The sequence below is a fragment of the Dama dama genome, chromosome 7 (genome assembly GCF_033118175.1).
Source record: "Dama dama isolate Ldn47 chromosome 7, ASM3311817v1, whole genome shotgun sequence".
In the NCBI taxonomy this organism is placed as follows: Eukaryota; Metazoa; Chordata; class Mammalia; order Artiodactyla; family Cervidae; genus Dama; species Dama dama.
Window position 1 is genome coordinate 41,056,220 of NC_083687.1, and position 6,614 is coordinate 41,062,833.

General features: G+C 39.6%; 1 pseudogene; it reads right to left on the minus strand.

The window, feature by feature from the left end:
• Window positions 1–5,856: 5,856 nt before the first annotated feature.
• Window positions 5,857–6,341, minus strand: LOC133059186 (small ribosomal subunit protein eS24-like; annotated as a pseudogene).
• Between the last annotated feature and the right edge of the window lie 273 nt (window positions 6,342–6,614).

Sequence of the window (6,614 nt, forward strand, 5' to 3'; positions counted from 1 at the left end):
AAAAAACTACAGGCCAATATCACTGATGAACATAGATGCAAAAATCCTTAACAAAATTCTAGCAAACAGAATCCAACAACATATTAAAAAAATCATACACCATGACCAAGTGGGCTTTATCCCAGGAATGCAAGGATTCTTTAATATCCACAAATCAATCAATGTAATACACCACATTAACAAATTGAAAGATAAAAACCATATGATTATCTCAATAGATGCAGAGAAAGCCTTTGACAAAATTCAACACTCATTTATGATTAAAACTCTCCAAAAAGCAGGAATAGAAGGAACATACCTCAACATAATAAAAGCTATATATGACAAACCCACAGCAAGCATCACCCTCAATGGTGAAAAATTGAAGGCATTTCCCCTGAAATCAGGAACAAGACAAGGGTGCCCACTCTCACCACTACTATTCAACATAGTGTTGGAAGTGCTGGCCACAGCAATCAGAGCAGAAAAAGAAGTAAAAGGAATCCAGATAGGAAAAGAAGAAGTAAAACTCTCACTGTTTGCAGATGACATGATCCTCTACATAGAAAACCCTAAAGATTCTACCAGAAAATTACTAGAGCTAATCAATGAATATAGTAAAGTTGCAGGATATAAAATTAACACACAGAAATCCCTTGCATTCCTATATACTAACAATGAAAAAACAGACAGAGAAATTAAGGAAACAATACCATTCACCATTGCAACAAAAAGAATAAAATACTTAGGAGTATATCTACCTAAAGAAACAAAGGACCTATACATAGAAAACTATAAAACACTGATGAAAGAAATCAAAGAGGACACAAACAGATGGAGAAACATACCGTGTTCATGGATTGGAAGAATTAATATTGTCAAAATGGCTATTCTACCCAAAGCAGTCTATAGATTCAATGCAATCCCTATCAAGCTACCAACGGTATTTTTCACAGAACTAGACCAAAGAATTTCACAATTTGTATGGAAATACAAAAAACCTCGAATAGCCAAAGTAATCTTGAGAAAGAAGAATGGAACTGGAGGAATCAACCTGCCTGACTTCAGACTCTACTACAAAGCCACAGTCATCAAGACAGTATGGTACTGGCACAAAGACAGAAATATAGATCAATGGAACAGAATAGAAAGCCCAGAGATAAATCCACGAACCTATGGACACCTTATCTTTGACAAAGGAGGCAAGGATATACAATGGAAAAAAGACAACCTCTTTAACAAGTGGTGCTGGGAAAACTGGTCAACCACTTGTAAAAGAATGAAACTAGAACACTTTCTAACACCATACACAAAAATAAACTGTTTTACATTTTTATGATTTTAAAAATCATGGCATGTTGGATGGTGGATGATCTTTTATTTTCTTCATTTTGCTTATCAGTAGCTTTTCAGTTGTTTTCACTATAAACTGTATAACTTGTGTAACTGCTGCTACTGCTACTGCTAAGTCACTTCAGTCGTGTCCGACTCTGTGCGACCCCATCCCTGTGATTCTCCAGGCAAGAACACTGGAGTGGGTTGCCATTTCCTTCTCCAATGCATAAAAGTGAAAAGTGAAAGTGAAGTCACTCAGCCATGTCCGACTCTTCGAGACCCCATGAACTGCAGCCTACCAGGCTCCTCCGTCCATGGGATTTTCCAGGCAAGAGTACTGGAGTGAGGTGCCATTGCCTTCTCCTAACCATATTTAAAACATACTAGATCTTGGCAAGATATCATCAAGTGGTGAAAATACCTATGTATTAAATACAAGAATACATTAAAAAAAACAAATCTTTCATAATTAGGAGACAAGACACTCTGCTGAATGGCAATGTGAGGTAAAAACCCAGCCTGAGTTCTGGGTTCTGGAGACCAGAGTTTGTGCAATCGCTCTGCTAGTTAATGCCTTTGAGACTTTACACAGACATTTAAAATCTTTAAGGAGGATGATTGTGATTAAATGAAACATCTTAGGTAAAGATCCTAGCAGATTGCCAAAAAAAAGTGATTATTAACTGTGGGTTTCTTCCCCTTCCCCATATTCCCCTGTGTTACCATTTCTTTTTCCCCGTAATTCCAAGAATATGTCTAAATCTAAAAAGAAAGATGACTCACTAAGAAAGACCTACCTCCTTAAAGCCTTGGACTGCCAAGAAGAATAGTAAGAAGATGTGGAGAAAGGGAGGTAAGTGTTGACTGCAAAGAAGAGAGAACAGCTTGCCTTGAGTTTTGACTCCCAAGAGTGTTGAGAAGGTGAAGAAAAAGCAAGAGAGAGTGGAGTGAATGAGATTACAAAAGACTCGTTCTTTCCATTTCTTCCCGTTTAGTCCCCTTCCTTCCTCATTGCCTCTTTTGGATTTTCCTAGGGAAATAAATGATGAGGGACTTTCTTATCCTGGCCTGTTCGCTCTGCATCTGCAACCTCTCTCTGCTCCTTAATTTCTGCCCCCTGCTCCTGTGTGTCTGAGTCAGTTTCACCAGCCTCTGGAACAATGTGTCATAAATATTCGTTTCATTACATTACACCTTCTCACACAGTCCTTCAATCTGTTCATCTCTACTAGTGTCTCATCCATCTGCCTAAAAGCATTCTTTGGTTTCCTCTATACTTAATATTCAATCCTGCAAGTTTTTAAATTGCCACATTCTCTTTCTGTTACCCAGAAAGGAGAAGCACTGTGAAGAATACATAATTTTTTAAAAACTGGTTCCTATGCTCAAGGGGCTCATAACTTAGTTGAGACAACACTTCTACTTCACTAGAAACAGTGGTGATCAATAAAAGGCAGTACATATTTAAGTCCTAAACTGTGTTGTGAGACTCTTGAGTTCCTATTGCTTGCAGGGTGCCGGAAGAGGAGTTCCAAGGTGGTATGGTCAGCCGTGACTTGAAGGATGTGTACAATCAGAATACTACACATGCCAATTACCCAATAAGTGCTTGTTATTTTGGTTCTGATTTGAAGTGAAATTTAAAATCAACTCTACTCCAATAAAAATTAATTAAAAAGAAGAAACTGAGTGTTGCCCAACCCCATCTGACATCTAACACCTTTTTCAAAAACAACTTGAACTTTACAGCAAAAGCTGGAAAACATACCTTGGATTGAAACCTTGATCCCGAAAGTCGGCAAACCTTTTCTATAAAAGGCCAAGTAGCATTTCCTTCCTTCCCCATTTCCTGATCTTAGGAAGTTCCCTTTATCTCTCTAGATCTTTCTACAAGAAACCAGGACTAAGATCCTCAAATCTAATCAGGGGTTCAACTGTTGGACAGCCAAATAATATAATCAGCCCATCCAATAGAATGCCTTAATCAATGATTTCCTGATAGAACACCTAAACCCATTGTGCTGTTAATATCTAAACTTTATGGAGCATGTATTTCTCTCAATACAATGTTGAGAATTTTTATTTATTTATTTATTTTTTTGCAGCTGCTATTTATATAGAAGGGCTTCCCCGGTGGCTCAGTGATAAAGAATCCTCCTGCCAAGTCGGAGACTCAGGTTTGATCCCTGGGTTGGGAGGATCTCTTGGAGAAGGAAATGGCAACCCACCCCAGTGTTCTTGCCTGGGAAATCCCATGGACAGAGGAGCCTGGTGGGCTGCGGTCCATGGGGTCACAAAAGAGTCAGACACGACTTAGCGACTAAACAACATTTATATAAAAAGTGTTTATATTTACGTCCATAACATGCAGTGTAGCATTTTTTTAACAGATACAGTAATAAATGAAACAGACATTAAAAAAAAAAAAAAAAAAAAAAGGCCAAGTAGTAAACAATCTCAGCTTTGTGAATTATATGGCCTCTGCCGCTGTTGCTGTTTAGTTGCTAGGTCGTGTCCAACTCCTTGCAACTCCGCGGACTGTGGCCCACCAGGCTCCTCTGTCCATGGGGTTTTCCAGGCAAGAATACTGGAGTGGATTGCCAGTTCTCTCTCCAGGGGATCTTCCCCAACCCAGGGATCAAACCTGCATCTCCTGCTTGGCAGGCAGATTATTGACCTTTGAGCCACCTGGGAAGCCTATGGCCTCTGATGCAGCTCCTGAAGTCCACTGTTGTAGCACTAAAGCAGCATGGATAATACATGCACAGGTGAGCGTGCCTGTGTTCCAATAAAACTTTATTTACAAAAACAAGTCACAGGCTGGACTAGCTCTGTTCTGCAGTTTGCTAATCCCTAGACTAGCTAGCTGCTCCTCCAGACTGCTAGAACTCTAGAATTCTTTGACTCTGAGGTTTGAACCTGGAGACCTATTTACCCACAATCATACACAAGATCCATAGGAACCTCAGATTTTTAGGAAGACTCCAAAAAAAAAAAAAAAAAAACAAGAGAGAAGAACAGCAATGTTGATGGTGAGTAATCAACAGAGATGAACCAGTTTATAAGTTTTTGATTGAAGACTTATAATTTAAACTCCTCCCAACACAATATGGCCTTCCAGACAGATTCAGAGAGTCCCACACTAAAAAGAAATCTTTTAACAGCCACAGGTAGGAGGTGAGCAGGTGATTAGTGAGGTTTGTATCCTTAGTTCTGGCTTGTTCCTCTGCGGTCAATTACACAGCTGGTTACAAGTGTGTGTTTGCACCTGTTCAAGCCGTTAAACGTGCTGATCTCATATTAATTAAACAACTCCTTTGAAGCAGGTTAGAAAACAGATTAGACCCTGCCATCCTGTGCCTGTCCCAGCGTCCCTTGGTGGCCCTTCATCTATTAGGGATCATCTACACAGGTAAGGAGCAGGCTTTCTTTGTAATTAGGGAGGGGCTCATTGTCCTCCATCAACTAATGCAGCCACCGCTTAGTGAAAACAGTTGTTGCTACACAACACAGATTAGTGACTAATTAATAAGGGCTGATTAGCTAAGCTCCCTCACAAGGTAGGACAGACAACAGCTACCTTCCACATGGACCACTGATTGATTGATCAAAGCAGTGACATCAACAGCCTAAAACGAAAGACAGGCATGATGAGGAGCCTCATCTTTCTAAACACCTTAGGAGACGGCTGTTCCTCACTACCAGTACATCTGCCAAATGGAGCATTTTCAAATGACTTAAGTTATCGAGGATCTCTGGCTTGGAATCAGTTAAAAAGGAAGGAAACTAGAACCCTGACAGATAAATGTGGGAGGTAAAAAAAATTGACTGTATGTAGAGGATACCCAGTATGCTATAGAACATGAATACTTACCCATTTCAACACCCCTATTGATATTTTTAAACGTTATTTTTATTAGGAGCATGGAAGAGTGGGTAAAAACTGTGGACTGCGATTTGGATAGTTTTATCAGTTACAGATCAACCAAAATGTTCGTGTCCTATTACAGCTGTTATTGTGGCATGTCATAATTATCTGTCTATATATACATTACTCAGGCACACAAGCAAGGCTTTGCTACTGAGAGTCAATAAATTGATAAATTGCACACAAGGCACTTTCCTATGTGAATCACTATATAAATTACGATGATTAATCTTTCATTTTTGAAACTCTATGATGCTGAAAAGCAGATGGTTTGTAGCAGGTCTGTCATCCATTCTCTCCCTTTACCAGGGGCACTCCCAGCAAATAAAAAGAGAAATATATATTCATCAACACCCACTATATACCAGCATTGTGCATGGCACAGCAGCTTACTTTCTCTGGAGTAGACCTCACACTGTAAAAGGTAACATACAGAAAAATGCAGAACTTCATGTGTATAGTTGCAAAGAGCAGCTGAACTTCAAGTACTCTAAACACTGAGAGTTAAAATTCCCTATTCCTTCCATCACTCAGGCTTCTATGTGGATTTTTTTTTCTCTATCAGTTGTCATTATTATCCTTTAATTCTTCCTTTTCTTTTATTTTGTAAAAGGTCTTAGTTTATTCTCTCTTTCATGAAAAATCTGCACAAGCACCACAGATACAGTCACTGCAGAATCTTTACTCCTTCTGTTGTCCAATCTCCAGCTCACTTTTTGCCAGCACCAACACTGGCCTTTGCAGTCCCCCTGACCTTCTTCATTCTGTTCCTGCATCCCTTTCGCTGTTTCCTGGAGGTCTTTTTCTTCTCATACAGGCCATGCCTTGCAAGCCTGTGTTTGGGCTCATTCTCTTCTCAATCCAAGGAGTCGTAAATCATGCCGAAGCTGGTTGTCCTGCCACCACCAAAATGGGTTCTGAATCCAAATACAAAGATGGCATCTGGTGTGGTCTTGTACATTTTGGCCAGTTTTTCCCGAATTTCTGTTTTAGGTACTGTTGCCTTTCCAGGGTGAAGAACATCAATGACCATTTGTTTCCGCTAAAGCAGTCGGTTGGTCATGAACTTCCTCGTTCAGATAGTTACTGTGTCGTTCATGATGGCAGCTGATCTTCAAACAGCCAGGGAGGAAAAGAGGTAATTATTCCTTTTCTTTCTTCATCTTTAATACCTTAGTCACATGCAGTTTTTTTTTTATTCTTTGCCTATATGTTTGGGATTTTTTAATTTATACTATCCATATAAACATGGGTGTGAGGATACAGGTACACTAATACACTACTAGAGGAGATGTGTGAGAAGGTGAAAGTGAAAGTCACTCAGTTGTGTCCCACTCTTTGCAACCCCATGGACTATACAGTCCATGGAATT